Source organism: Phyllostomus hastatus, unplaced genomic scaffold (genome assembly GCF_019186645.2).
Source record: "Phyllostomus hastatus isolate PE091 unplaced genomic scaffold, TTU_PhHast_1.1 phas_contig_1162, whole genome shotgun sequence".
NCBI classification, from domain to species: domain Eukaryota; kingdom Metazoa; phylum Chordata; class Mammalia; order Chiroptera; family Phyllostomidae; genus Phyllostomus; species Phyllostomus hastatus.
This window is the reverse complement of record NW_025333537.1, coordinates 1,422,856-1,437,890: the sequence shown is the minus strand read 5'-3', so window position 1 is coordinate 1,437,890 and position 15,035 is coordinate 1,422,856. Positions and strand designations below refer to the sequence as shown.

At 59.2% G+C, this 15,035-nt stretch overlaps 1 protein-coding gene across 3 annotated transcripts in view; it reads left to right on the top strand.

Moving 5' to 3' along the window:
• The window catches only part of KIAA1671 (KIAA1671 ortholog), a 163,726-nt gene that overhangs the window by 62,333 nt on the left and 86,358 nt on the right, over positions 1-15,035 (top strand). The window lies entirely within an intron of this gene.

Genomic DNA, 15,035 nt, shown 5'->3' with positions numbered 1-15,035 from the left:
GTGGCTGTGTGGAGAGCCCGGCCGGCCAGGGGCCTGTGGGGGCCGAGGGGGGCGGGCGCCTGTCTGAGAGTCTGACGCCGTGGAGGGGCTTTGGCGGCTGCACCGAGAAAGCCTTCCTTCCTCTCCGGTTTCCGGTCCAGTGCAGAGTGGTGACGCCATCTGCCTGGCACGGAGCCATAAAGAGAACGTGTGCTACGACCTGAAAGTCCTGGGTTCAAATCCTACCCCCATCTCCTCGTAGCCTGTTGGAGCAATTCACCTGATTTCTCTGTGGCTTGTCACATGGAAAACTTGATTGCGGTTCCTAATTCTCTTGCGCCACTGGGAGGGCAGAGCGAGAGTGTGAGCTGGGCCCAGCACGTCGACAGCCTGCCGTGACAGGCAGTGTGAGGCTGGTTCTGCAGCCAGGTCTCTGAGGTTCAAATCCTAGCTCCGTGTGCGGATGGGCCTCTGCCTCTGTTTCCTCCTTTGTAAAGTGGGCATAATAATAGTATCTGCCTCACAGGGCTGGTGCGGGGGTTGAGTAGGATGATGTGGGAAGTGGCTAGCGTGGCCCCGGGTTCACGGCCAACACTTTAGTGAGTGTTATCATTATGATGTCTATTATTGTTTTTGCGTCTCCTGGGGCCAGCACCTCCTCCCTCAGCCTGTTTCCCGCTTGTGCAAGGAGGCAGGTCGGTGATGCGGCGAACCCCAGGGAAGCTCCCTCCTCCAGAGCCTCAGCGACCCCAGATGGGTACCGGGGCCTCGCCGCTTCCGGTTTTCGGTGATTTTCTTTTTCTTTTCTTTTCTGTTTTTTCTTGGACTTTCGTTCCACGATACTCAGAGACCCGCCGAGTTCCGCACTTGCTCACGAAGTCCCCTGGGGCCCAGGTCCCACATGGGGGCCTCTGAGAGAGGTCTTCCTTAAGCGAGGCGACTCTGGTTCTGCTCACAGGTCCTTGCTGCTCACACAGCTTCGTGCTTTTCAGTGATACTCGTGCCTGGCCCCGTGTCTGTGAGACGGGGGTCCTCCCGCATCTGAACCCTAGGTCCTCTCCTTCCAGCTTTACTCGGCCACGGGCAAGAAACCAAGAAACTTCCCTGCACCGTGGTGCCCTCCTCTGAAAAACAGGGTGAGGAGGACGCCCTGGCAGGGACCTGCTGGGATGATGGCCGCCCTGGAGTCAGAAAGCCTGACCGGGGGCGGGGCGGCGGGCCCAGAGCACGCGGACCCCCTGGGAGAGGCCTGCAGCGCAGCCCCGGAACGTCTCCCCGAGTGTTCAGACCGCGGCCCCGGGCCTGCATGCGTTTGAGACCCGCCTGCTTTTCTTCATGTAACGCTCCCTTCCACGGCTCTCTCTCTCACCCTTTCCTCCATTCACTCTCTGGTGGCACTGACTCCGCGTATCTGATGGTGCTTGAACGTCTGTGTGTGTGTGTGTACAAGGGTGCTAGAGAGAAGAGCATTTAGAACTGGCCTTTCAGAGCCTCTGCTGGCCGGCATCCTCCCCAGTTGCCCAGCTCCTCCTCTTCCACTCACTCTCATCAAGGAGCCTTTGTCCTCGCGTGGCTGGCCTTAGCTCCCTCCTTCAGGCCCCGAGGCCCCTGCCCCTTTGCCACCTGCTTGATTTCCTCTCCTCCAGAGGTGGATGGGGGAGCAGCCTGAACCCCACAGGGCTGGGCAGGAAGACCTCATTTCTGGGCTTTGGGGACTCATGCCTGCAATTCTGGGGAGTGGCCACCAGGAGGTGGCCGTGTTCAGCTCCCTTCCTAATGGCTTCAAAACCTGACTCCTGGACCTTATTAGCATTGGGCTCTGGGGGCTGAAAGAAGTGGGTTCATGTTCCTGTTCTGCCATGGTGGGACCTTGGGCAGGTGACCCCCATGGACCTCCTCGAACCTCGGTGTTCCTTCTCTAAAATGGGGATGGTCCTGCCTGGCCTCAAGAGTGTTTTTATGAGCAGTCAGTGAGATCGCTCAGCACTCAGAATGGTCCCTGGTCACTTTTCCTTCTTTCTCCCAATCTCCTTCTTTTTTACCTTATCCTCTCCTTGTCTTCTGCCTCCCTTGGCCTTCCTCCTCCTCATTCCCCCTCTTCTTCCCCTCTCCCTTTCTTGTCACCTTTCAACTCTCTCATTATAAGTGGGGAAACTGAGGCCCAGAGAATGGGCCTGACTCAGCGCGGGCGCTTCTCCAGGTTGGGGCTGGGGCCTGCGCCCCTGGCCCTGCTGGCCGCCCCTTCCCCTCAGGAAGGTGGTCAGACCGGGGTTTTGTACTTTGTGACGTGTCCGAGGGACCACTCTGGTGCTAGTCCCATGCGGTCTTGGTGAATGAGTTTGTGCTGTTGGCTTCCAGTTTAGGCTCCGGTTTGTTCCTGTGTTTTCAAGCCTCAGGCCTTGTCAGTCCGTGTCCCGCCCCCATGTTAGAGCATATAAATCCCTACGTTTGCAGAGGAGGGAATTGAGGCTCAGAGAGGTAAAGCTCCTTGCCCAGGGCCACACAGCTAGCAAGTGGGAATCTGGAACGGAAACTGCGCCTGTTTCTCTTTCGGCCTTGGACCCGAGCCCTTCCTGCCAGGGGGCCGCGCCTCGGCCGGTGCCAAAGCCCTGGCAGCCCCCTCTTCCCTTGAGCCTGCAGCACTCGGTGCACGTTAGCCCACCAAGAAATGAGACACCCTGGGCCCAGTGGCTGAGAACGTGATACAGTCCCACTTGGGGCTGGCTGCCAGCTGTTCAGCCCCGGCCACTGGCCACAGGGAGCCTGGTACCCACCAGAGCGGATTTGCACAGCCACGCCCACCCCTGGCTGGACCACAGGCTAGGCAGACCCTGAGCGTGAGGTCCTGAGGCCTGGCCCGGCCACTGCTCAGAGGTGAACAGGTGGTTTGCCACTCAGCACCTCTGCTTTCCTCCTCTATAGAGAGGGGATTCGTAACAACGATAGCACTTAGTACTTCCGGTGTGTACTGTGTGGTGTAGGCACTAGTGCCACCCCCATTTTACAGACGGGGAAACCAAGGCTCAGAGCCAGTAAGTGCCTCTCCCATGGTCAGAGCGTGGAGTCCATACTCCTGACCTTCTGCTGAGCCTCCTCCCACTTCCCTGCTTCGTAGGCGGGCGTGCAGCTGAAGTGGCAGAGGGGAGCTGCCCGGTAATTACTGCCTGCTGTTACTGTGTTGTTCATTATCGTTTGCTGTCAGTGTTTTTTTTCCCCGTGTTCTCTCCGAGGGCTGTTGATGGGACAGGAGATCGCCCCCAGTTTCGGGATCTTTGTGCAGTTGAGGAAACTGAGGCCTGGGGCCGGGGTCTCTGGCCCAGGGCCCTGCAGCTGCTGGAGGCGGAGCTTTGGCCGCAATTCCGCCTCCCTGACTCTCTGGCCTTGCCTCCCCTGTTCCTTTAAGGGGCCCCCTTAGGTCTTCGGTTTTGCATGGCAGATTTGAGCCCGGTGCTGGTCCTGCTCCACCCTCTTTCCCATAAAGTGAGCCTTCTGTCTGCACTCACGCCGGGACCTCCAAGCACGTCGGCTTGGTTGGGGTTACAGCCCTGGGCCACAGTCCCCCAGGGGCCCCTCTTGTGGCTCTGAAGACACCGGCTGCGGGTGTCCCCTGAGATGAGGCTGGCAGGTGGGCCTCTGGTAACCTCGACAATATTCTTCCAAATCCCCAAACCCTGCAGCGGGCAATTGCTGGCTCATTTAGCGATGAGCTTATTCCCTGGGGCCTGCCGTGCACCAGGCCCTGGGGGAGGGCCTGGAGATTCTTTCACTCAGTCCTCAGGGGCCTGAGGATGGCCTGGGGGGGTCTGCTTGGGTGGAAGGAGGAGGGGGGGCATTTGGGAAGTGGGAATGTTGAAAAGTGTGGTAGTGGGTGATGCAAGAGGTGTGTTTGGGGGCCGGGAAAATCGTCCCCTTTGGCTGAGGGGGAGTGTTTGGGGATGTCCGTCTTTCCTTTGACACAGGCTTGTCTGCCTGTGCTAGGTGCCGCGTCGCGCACCAGGCCACAGCTGTGAACAGGGTGTGGGTGAATGCGAAGGTAGATAAATACTTGCAGGGGGTTCTAAGGGCTCCTGTTCGTTGAGCACTTACTATATGTCATGCGCTTTACCCGCCTGCCTTCCTTTACTGTGTTCGACGTTCAAAGCCTCTCCGGGGGAGGGGGACATGTCTCCTTGTGGGGGAGCCTCGCCGAGGGGGGCCGCTTGTGGTGAGTCTTGGAGGATGACCAGGGGTTTGCCGGATGGGTGTGGCCCGGGAAGAAGAGGCTTGCCCGGTGCAGCAACAGCCTGGGCAAAGGTTTAGGGGCGTGAAGCTGCGCTCCGCACAAGGAGTGGGTTCCAGAGTCCAGGATGGGCCTGGCATCACTTTTAAACCTCACTCTGACGCGTCCCTCCCGGATACCCCGGCGTGCGTTTAAATGGTGAGTGCAGACGACCCACCTCTCTTGCTGATGAAACGGGGGTCCTTGTTTTTGGGGGTGGTACCGCCTCCCGGCAGCTCTGTCGTCATGGTGCCGTCTTTGTACACAGACCTGCTAGCGGCATCACTGGAAGTCTGAGAGCGCTTAGACCTGATGGTTTTATTACGATGACTGAGGTTGGGGCGGGGGGTCGTGGATTCTAATGGCTGCACTAGGAGTCCTTGTGAATGCCATCATCCTGAGATAAGAGGGGACTGTCGGTCCATCCCGTGCTGTTCGGCATTCCCATGTAGCATGGCAGGCCCGTGTCCGTGTATGTTGAACTGAACGTGCGTCAGGAATGTCGCCCGCCGGCTTACTCGGAAGTGCTGCTCTGCTTCACACAGCGAGATGTGCAGAGGCGGAGGCTGCTGGCTTAGCTCAGCTCAGCGTCTCTGAGAGTCTTTTGGGTGTTCCTTCATGCTTCGAGCCTCATGGCCCCAAAGTGGCTGCCACTTACCCCGGGACTAGGTCGCCTTGCAGGCAGGAAGACATGGAACCCAGATGGGCCATGCCAGCCAGGTCTGCCCTTTTAGTTGAGAAAAAGCTTTTCCGTAGTGGCCTCCAGACTTTCCCCTACATGTCACAGGCCAGGCCTGGCTCACAGGGCCACTCCTAGCAGCAACGGAGTCTGGGGAAAGTCAGTCTCCAGGTCCCGCCACCTGTCATGGAAGTTGGCCAAGTTGGGAGGGGCCATTGGTCATTCCACAAACAGAATTGTGTATGACACAGTCGGAGAGAAAGTGGGGGTTGTCAGGTTCTGGACAAGGAGGCCTTGGCCCCTGAACCACAGGATGTGGGACAAGAGAGACCATCTGCCCAGTGTGTAAATGCTGTGACCCGAGATGTGTGCCAGGCACCGGGCTTCTAGGACGGGAAGACACAGTTTTTGCCCCCCGAGGCCCCCGGCCTGCTGGGGACCGAGACTCGGAGAAGGGAGGGAAGCCCGGGGTGGAAGAGATTGGGCGGGTGGAAGCCGGCCCAGAGGCCAGCATGCCCCCTCTCTGCCTGGGCAGGTTCGCATGGCGCCTGGGCTCAGGGGCGTGCGTGTGGAGCTGGGTGGCGGTGAGAAGCTGGACGGTGTGCCGGGCCCTTAGAAAGCCCAGGAGTCCTCGGGCACGTGGCCATTTCCATTGCTTAGTTGCTTCTTGTCTCTCACTGCTGGGTGGGAAGGGCTGGAGAAGCCTGAGTAACTCACACCTCAGCCGATTCAAGTTCCTTTTCAGGATGGAAACCAGCCAGGCCAGAACGCTTTGTTTCCTGGGTCTTAAGATGCAAACGATGAGCTGTGCCTCTGGTTTTCTGTCGGGAGGACTGTTGATTCATCCATGTACCCAGCTGTCGCTCCAGCCGTCCATCATCCATCTGTCCCTTTATCCATCCACCCGTCCATCCGTCTGTCTGTCCATCCACCCATCTCCTACCCGGTTACTGATACGCACAAAACTCTGAAGCTGTAAAGATGAACATGGTCATTTCTATGGGTGTGAGCATTGCTCACACCCATAGACTGTAAACACGTGACTGTGTAATCTGGGGTGATGAATAGTGTCTGTCGCTCATCTGTTCGCCCATCACTTACTCGGTGGGTATTTGTTTACTGAGCACCTGCCATGCGTCCTGTGCTGTTCCCGGCCCTTCCAGGCAGCAGTGATGTGTGATGCGCCCGCCCCCGGGGCTCACACTAGGGCGGGGAGACTGGCATTAAACAAGGAGTCAGAGTCAAAAGCGAGAGACTTGCAGATGCTGCCGAGTGCCGTGCAGACAGCAAGAGCAGGGTGCTGGGATCCGAGTGACAGAGGGGGAGGGTGTTGGGGGCTATTTCGTATTAGGGGTCAGGAGGCGGCTCTGAGGAGGTGACATTTGAGCTGGGACCTGAAGGAGGAGGACCCAGCCGTATAGAAGACTCAGAGGGAGCGTCTCGGGCAGAGGGAACAGCAAGTGCAGAGGCCCTGGGGCTTGATGTGTTTAGTAGCACGACAGGTGATGGTAATAACAACGACAATGCCGTCACGGGCTGGAGTGGAGAGAAGGAGCTGCAGGGTGGGGATGGCAGGGGTCAGGTCACACCAGGCCCTGCAGGTCCGTGTAAAGAGGCTGGTGTTGGGTGAGCACCAAGGAGGAGAGAGGCATCACAGCATCTGGAGGAATCCAGACACGTCAGAGGTGGCCTCGGGGGAAGAAGGGATTTCCCTGGAGGTGGGGGGGTGGCAAGGGGGTGGCATGCACATACTTACAGAAGAATGGGGGACATGGATTCTCCAGGAGCTGCAAGGGGGTTACCTGGGGAGTCGTGGGGTTGTGGCAGGAGAAGGTGGACAAGAAGGAGAGGGACCCTCAGGGTCAGAGTAAGGCTTGGTATTCGCTTAGAGGCGCCCAGGGGCCAGGAAAAGTTACAAGCAGGGCACCATCAGAGATGCGGCTCGGAGCGCCCTCTCGTGGACATTGTGGAGAGCGATGGAACAGGATCAGCCAGAAGCAGGAGGCCAGCTGGAGGCTGTTGCGGCAGTCTGGGCAATATCATTTTAAAAAGTTATTGTGTTTCGAGTATACATAAGATAACATTTACCGTTTAACCAGTTTATGCTTAGAAAATAGACACTAACTGCACTCACGTTGTGCAGCCACGACCGCCGTCCCTGTCCCGAACAGGAACTCAGCACTGTTGAACCCTGCCTCCCTGTGCCTGCCTCCCTCCAGCCCGCGGCAGCCTCTGTGCTGCTTTCTGCGTCCGTGGTGTGGCCTGTTCTAGGCTCTTCGTGTACACGGGATCATGCATTGCTTGCCCTTTTGTGTCCCGCTTACCGCACTGAACAGAATGTCTTCAGGGCCCATGCCCGTGGGAGCAGGCGCCTGAGTTCCATCCCTGCTGAGGTCTGAGTGACATCCCGTCGTCTGAATCCACCACATCCTGTCCTTCCGTCTCTGCTGACGGACGCTTGGGTGGTTCCCACCTTGTGGTAGGAAACATCGGTGCGGTGTTTCTTTGCGTCCCCGCTGTCAGCTGTTTTGAGTACATGCCAGGGCGAGGAATCGCTCACAAACACGGGGTGATTCTGTGTTTAACTTTCTGAGGGACGGCCAAACTGTGCTCCACAGTGGGCTCGCCAGCAGTGCACGAGAATGCCGATTCCCCCATCTTCTGGCCGGCACTTGTATTTCTCTAATAGCCAGCCTAATGAGAGGAAGTGGTGTCTCAATTGTGGGTTTACTTTGCACTTCCCGAATGACTGGTGATGTTGAGACCTTTCCATGGGCTTCATGGCCAGTTGAGTATCTTCTCTGCGTATTTTTGAGTCAGTTCATTTGTTTTCCTGTTGTTGAGTTATGGGAGTGTTATATATATATATATATACACGTTCTGGATGCTCATCCCTTCTCAGACGCATGATTTGAAAATACTTTCTTCCATTCTGTGGGTTTTCTTTTCACTGTCTTCCGTGCATAAAGATTTTTTATTTTGCCGAAGACCAATTATCTATTTACTTTCCCTTTTGTTTCCAGGAAAGTAATTTTTAAATTAAAGTACAATACGTACACAGAAAAGAGCACGCGTCTTAAGCTGGCTGACCTGGGTTTGACCCCCACCCTGCTACTCCCCAGCGTCCGACCTCGAGGAGGCTAACTGTCTCCACGCCTCTGCTCCTCCCTGTGAGCAAGGGTGGTGACAGAGCCTCTGCGTTGGAAGTGCAGTGAGGTTAGATGGACTGATGCACACAAGGCACTATGAACAGTGCCTGTCACCCAGTAGGTGTTATTCTGTAACACCTTATAAGTGTTTGCTGCTGTTACTGTTACTCTGTATGATACGTTGAGTTTCTGCATTGCAGACACCGCTAAGCACGTGCAAACATTACTCAGGTATCCCATTTCATCCTCACAAACCCCGAGGGGTGGGTATCCAGTGTCCCCACCTGGTAGAGGAGAAAATGGAGGCCTGGGCCTTCATGAGTCTTGTCCACTGCCATTTCCTGGCACTGTTCTCTCAGGTGACCTCACTGCCTGAGGCTCAGAGGGGGCGGTGACTGACCCAAGGACACGCAGTGAAGAAACAAGAACACCTGGATCTTATCCTGGCGGGAGGACTCACCCCTTGCAGCTAGGAGGATTTGGAAGGATGGCATCCTGCCTAGATGGATTGTGTTTCGTTTGTGCCACTGGAGCCCCTGGGCACTGTGTGCTCCCCAGGGACCGAGGCTTCGGATGGCCCCCCAGCAGCGTGCAGACTCAGCCAGCAGGAGGCCTGGAATGAGGGAGACACCTGGCCCCCTACAGGGGAGGTGGTTAATGGTGGGAGGGGGGCACACAACCCAACACATGCGTGCCCCCTGGTGGACCTGTGCGGGATTGCGGGCGCCGTGGTTTCCTGGGAGCTGGGAGGAGGTTGTGGAGCACAGTGACTTTCCCACCGGTCACCCCACCCAGCCCCACAGTGCGTTGCCGCCACTTTGCAGGTGAGGAAGAGAAGGCCCAGTGGGTGACAGCGACCCAGTCCTTTTGTTTTTCCTCCGTGGGAAAGTATGTGTGAGGATGAGCTCACACTGGGGCAACCTTGACTGTTGTTTTCTGGTACAGACGCATCGCTAACATACAGGTGCACTTCTGACTGCTCGCGGCACGATAACTTGCTGCGCCTGTGACAACGGCACGAGAGGGCCGCCACACCCGGGCAGGTTGCTGGGGTCCACGCTCGTTTCCCCCTGCCAGGGGTGCACACACGCCCTCGGGGACCAGGGAGGAGCCCCACCAAGCCCGGATTCTGACCGCTTTCGGATGCTGCCGCTCTGGCGTGGACACCTTGCTGCCCCCTTCCGTGAAGCGGGTCAGAGAAGCCCGCTCCTGCCCGTCCCGAGTGGCCAGGAAAGACAGCTGGAAGCCGGGAACGGCCGGGCAGGAGTTAGCAGTCAGGGTTCTGGGCGGACTTCGTGATTCACTCCAGAAACATTTGCTGAGCGCCTACTGTGCACCAGGGAGGAGTCGGATTTGCATCTGTTCCTGGAGGGTGAGGACTCCGTTTGTGCTCGTGATCCAATCCGGTGTCCGCAGGATGGCGTGCCGGACCATGTCTGTCCCGGCCCCTGGCCACCCATGTGACCTCCTGTGCTCGCACACGTGCCACGCTCACCCCACACACACCCACACATGCCACAGCGGCCTGCACAGTGTTCCCTTAACATGCCGGGGGAGGGGGGTTCTACCCCAGGGCCTTGGCACGTGCTGTTTGCTCTCCTCCAGATGCCCTGCCCACCCCCCTCCCTCTCCGCTTCCCTCCCTGCAAGTCATCTGTCAGCCCACAGGATGCCCCTGTGGGGGTGGGGTCTTCCCTGGCGCACGTCTAAAGGAGGAGCCCGGCCCCCTGCCCTGTCCCCCAGGACACCCTTTGTCACAGAAGGGTCCCCCTGTCACACAGTGGAGGCTCTGAGAGGCAGGAACACGGAGCACAGTGCCCGGTGCCTAGTGGCAGCACATCACGTGTGTGCGGAGTGAATGGATGACGTAGCGCCTGCCGCCCCTGCCGTCAGCTTCCCCCACCAGAGTGGGCCATTCGTCACAGGCAGTCGATGGGCCTCCATCGACACGTCGTGATCACCCCAAGTCCATAGTTGACACTCGGGCTCGCTCTCTGTGTTGTACTGATGTGACACGTGTCCGTTGCAGGGTGTCACGCAGAGCAGTCTCACTGCCCCGAAAGCCTGTGCTCTGCCTCCTCCTCCCTTCCCACACCCTGGCCCCCCGCCCCCGCACCTCGTCCCCCCCCACAGCAGTCCCTGCCCTTTTTCTTGTCTTTGCAGTTGGGGTCACTCAGTGTGTCTCCTTCCAGTTTCCTCAAGTCTTTTCACGGTGTGATAGCATGTTTCTCTTTAGCGCTAAATAATATTCTGTGGTCTGGGTATGTCGTGGTTAATGTGCCCATTCGCCCACTGAAGAACGCGTCAGTCTTTCCAAGTTGTGTTGTTATGAACGGAGCTGCTGTGAGCCTCTCCGTGTGGTTCTGTGTGGGCCTCAGTTTCCGGCTCCTCTGGGTGAATGCCACGGAGCGCGATCGCGGGGTCCTGGGGTGAGAGTGGGTTTACCTCTGCACCCCGCCACTTTTTTCTGTGTGTAATTCAATGGCTTTAAGTTCAGTACTCGGAAAACTGTGTACCCATCCAACCCTCTATTCTAAAAGACTTTTATTAACTGCGGAAGAAACCAGGCTCCCCTCAGCAAGCAATCCCAACCCTCTCCTCGACAGCCTCCCCGTGTCCCGCCCCCTGGGAGGCACCAGGCTCCGGTGGCGTGGTTCGTTCTCACGGCGACCGTCCGAGGGAGGGGCTGTTCTCCAGAGGGCAGAGCTGCGGCCCTGAGAGGTGAAGTCACCTGCCCGCACCGCTGCGCAGCTGGGAGGGCGTGGGCCTGGGGTCCGAGCGCAGGTGGAGCCTGCTGGGAGGCTCTGACGCACGGATTTGATGTTTCCCAAATTCCGCTCCCTCTCGTATCACCTTGAAACTCTTCACGTTCGTGGACCACGTGGACTTACATTTAGTTCCTGTTTTTCCTGGAAGTGACTCACTCTCCTCAGTGTGACAGCTCGGTGGAGAGCTGAGTCACACACCATGCAACTGGCTCGCTCACAGAGCACACTTCAGCTCGCTCACCCCCCCACGGTCCCCTTCAGAAGGTTCTCCGCGCCCCTGAAAGACAGCCATGCCCATTAGCTGACCCCCCTTCATCCCACCCCACCTGCTCCCAGCCCTGGGCCGCATCTCTTCTACTGTTTGCCCCTACGGGGGGGTGGGGGTTGTGCCCGGCCCCTGTAAATGGAGTCAGACACTACTTGTCCTTTGGTGCCTGGCCTCCTTCGCTTACCCGAGTGTGCGGAAGGCCCCCCCACCTTCGCCGTGGCGTGCGTCAGCACCTCCTCGCCTTGCACGGCCAAACAGCAACTTCTCATGTGAACATGCCGTGTGTGGTGATCTGTTCGCCGGCCGGGGGACCGTTGTCTCTTCCCTCTGTGACTGGCTCTCGTGAACCCGCCATCGTTTTTATCGCTCCCCTGCACTGGTTTAATCTCCTCTCAACTCTGACCTCTGCCTGCCCTTCAAGTTAGTTTGTTTTCTGACTCTCGTCTTGCCGCACCAAACGAGAATTGCAGGGTTGTGGGGTTCCGGGCTCCCTTGTTTACTTCCGCGAGGTCCGTGCAGAGCTGACGCCCGGCCAGTGTTTGTTGAGTGAGTGAGTGAGTGAGTGAGCAAGTGAATGGCTGAGTCAGCAGCCAGGAGGGGACAGTGCTTCGTCTCCCCGACTTGGTTGTGGGGGGACCCGAGAGCCTGGAGGGACAAGCGGAGCCGGGTCTGGGAGGGTGAGGAGGAGAGAAGGGGGCTGGACGGGCCATGTGGGCCGGGGGCTCAGCTGGGGCAAGGCCGGGGGGCTTGACACTGCACCGCACCAGTGACTTGTTGTCCTTGACACACGACTCCTGGGAGGGACCCCTGTGCTCTCGGGGTGGCCCCACCGTGCCGAACAGAGGAAGTCTGGGGGTGGAATTGAGAAGTTAGTCACGGAGGCCAGAGCTCCAAGAACCAAGTCCTCTCTCACATGCCTGAGAAGCCCCCGACCTGGTGACTCCTGAATGCCTGGCCTCGGGCAGACGCACCCGGTCGCCTCTGGGCCTCTGAGTCCAGGCCTGCGGGTGCTTTCCCTCGAGGTTCTGTGTCAGGAGCCCCCTGAGGACGCCAGGCCAGGCGGGGATGGGGACTCCGTGGCAGGCCAGGGAGGGAGGACAGAAGCACGTGTGTTCCAGCTCGCCCCTGCCCAGAGGGGTCGGACTGCCCAGTGTCTCAAGCAAAACCTGCATGTAAATCTCACCATGTTTATATGCTGGAGCAAATCTGTGTGTGTTTACCTTTAGCCACACCCAGAGGCCTTCAGCCAGCACTCGGGGTGTGGGCAGTCTGAACCCTTGCCACAGCGCCTGGGGAAACTGAGGCTAGGGGGAGGGCAGCGACTCGTACAGTGGGCAGTTGCCACAGGCAGGACTCTTGGAAGCCTCCACATTCTGGTGACACCAGAGCATCCTCCAGGGCGTGTTCTAGCTGCAGTTTCTCTCTTCCCTCCCACCCATCCTTCCTGATTCAAGACCCAACCAGTTTCCTTGTGCAGTGTTCCAAGCCACCAGCAGGGGGCAGGGTGGAGGGGATCTAGTTTCAACACTGCGTGTTATTACCGGTTTTTACTCCCTCCCTCATTAGGCCCTTCACTCTACACCTGAAAAAGCCAAGGTTTCTGTGACATTTAGATTTTTTTTTAACACATGCCATCGACGAGGGCACACGTGTCACCAGCTTCCTCCCCCATCGGGGTTCTCGTCCGTTTCCTTTTTACACGCCGTGTGTCCCAGCTGCTAGGCCGTGGTGGGGAGGAGGTGGGGGCTTTCATTCACAGCTGCTGTGCCCCGGCCACCCCTCCCCCTGTGTCTCCTCCTGCTCCTCCCCCTCCCTCCTCCTCCCCTTCCTCCTCCCCCTCCCCCTTCCTCTTCCTCCGTCTTCTCCCCCTCCTCTCCAAAAGCCCACAGAGATGTAATTTACATACTATAAAACTCACTCATTTTAAGTGGACAAACGAGTAATTTTTAGCAAACTTACAAAGTTGCACAACCGCCACCCCCGTCTAATTCCAGAAGCTCTTCTTCACCCCAGAGAGAAACTGCGTCCCCATGAGCGGTTGCCCCACTGGCCCCGGCCCCTCTCAGCCTCCGCCCCCCCTGCCGGCCTGCCTCTGCGGGGTGCTGCTGTCACTGGGGACCCACTGCTGGCGGGCTTCACGTCCGGCCTCTTTCCCTGAGCTCGTGTTTGGTGAAGCCGCAGGGTAGTGTGTCCCGGTACTTCCGGCCTCTGCGCTGGGCTGGCTCCTTCTTGACTCCCCCCCACCCTCCGGTCACTTTCCTGCCCCGTGAGCCCCCTGCCTGGTGGAGGGAGCCGACCGGGCTGGGCGGGAGGGCAGGAGGGTGTTTTGTCTTTTTTTCCCGGCTGTGCATTTTAAGTGGTTTCAGACGTCCAGCGAGTGATGACACCCGGTGGGTGGGCTCTGCCCCCATGGGATGGGCTCGGAGGTGCCTTGTTTGGGCTAGAGAGCCCCCAGTCCTGATGGGCTGACCCCAGCTCGGGCCCCTCCGTGTGACCCTGCCGGCCAGCGTGGCCGCACTGGCGTGACAGTAGGGAGTCGAGGCTGAGGTGGTTTGAGTGCGCACCTGGCTCGGGGCTCTGGGCACCTGGCACGCATTACCTCATCCCCCCCACCCCCCAGTCACCCCGTGGGGCCGGCACTGTCGTCCCCCTGGTTTTCTTGAGGGAGCTGGGGTGCAGAGTAGCTACACGGCCAGCCCAGCACCACACGGCTAGCTGGTGCCGGCTTGAGGACTGGGCCCCAGCAGCCTGCCTTCAGCGTCCGCCCCCTCACCGGTGTCCTGGGCGGCCTCTGCAAGATGTGCTGTCCTCTCCCTCAGCCTCAGTCTCCCCCTGGACAGCCTTCTGCTCTGTCTGTGCCCTGAGTCTCCAGGCCATTGTCAGCTGCCAGAGGACGGGGGCACATGAATGGCTCCTGGGGGCCTCACTGGGTGGCTGGCACTCCCAGTGCCCTGCACACAGTAGGGCTGCCTTCGGAGTGCTATGGATGTACAGATTCACATGCCTTCTCCATGTCAGCTGGACTGACTGCTGCTGGGAGACCTGGGAGCTCTCTCCCTTCAGGAAGTGGCCACAGAACACCTACTAAGCGCTGGGCCCTGTGCCAGGCCCCGGGACCTCCACGGGGGCCCAGGCCCTGCACTGGGGGGGTTCCCAGTGCCATGGGGAGGACAGGCTGTCATCACACCAAGCACCCTGATGCTCCCAAGGAGGGCACAGTGACTCGTGCTTGTTTGGGGACTTTCTGCCCACGTGCTGTGTGCACTGGGCCAGAGAGGTGGTTGACCTCCCACAGCCGGAGCGGGCATTCCCGCGGAGGGCCCTGCCTGAGCAGCGCTGGGAGGCCGAGGGTGCAGTGTGGCCGGGCAGTGGGTCTGGCTGGGACCGCAGGTGGTGGCCGTGTGGCAAAGGGCACTGAAGGCCGAGCAGAGAGGCAAGGTGCCCCCCCATGGACCACAGGCGCGTGGGGGTGTGCAGGCCCCTTCCGAGTTCTCGGGGGCGGGGTGAGGAGGGGGCATGGCAGTGCCGTCTCTGTCCAGCTCCCGGTGCAGCACCTGGACCCAGCGAGCGAGGGGCAAGTGAGTGGGCTGCCTTGGTTCCAAAAGGCCTAGATTCGGCTGCCTGCGAGGGCCCGCACAGTCCAGGCCAGGGCTACGGGAGGAATGCGGTGGGTCTGGTCCCCAGGCAGGCGTGCTGGCCCTGCCCTGTCCCCACACAGGAATGCACGCCTGCGGCCTGGGTCTGCATCGCTGCCGGCAGCCGTCCTGCTGCCGCGGTGCGGGCGACTCACCAAAAAACCGAACTGCGCCCCTGCCTTCCCTCTCTGCCCCACCGACTCTAGCACCCGAACAAGAACCTCTCGGGGGGCGGGGGTCCGTTTTCCATGTCAGTTCTAACAACCTCCCGTCCCTTCCACGGATGGGAGTTTCTGCTGA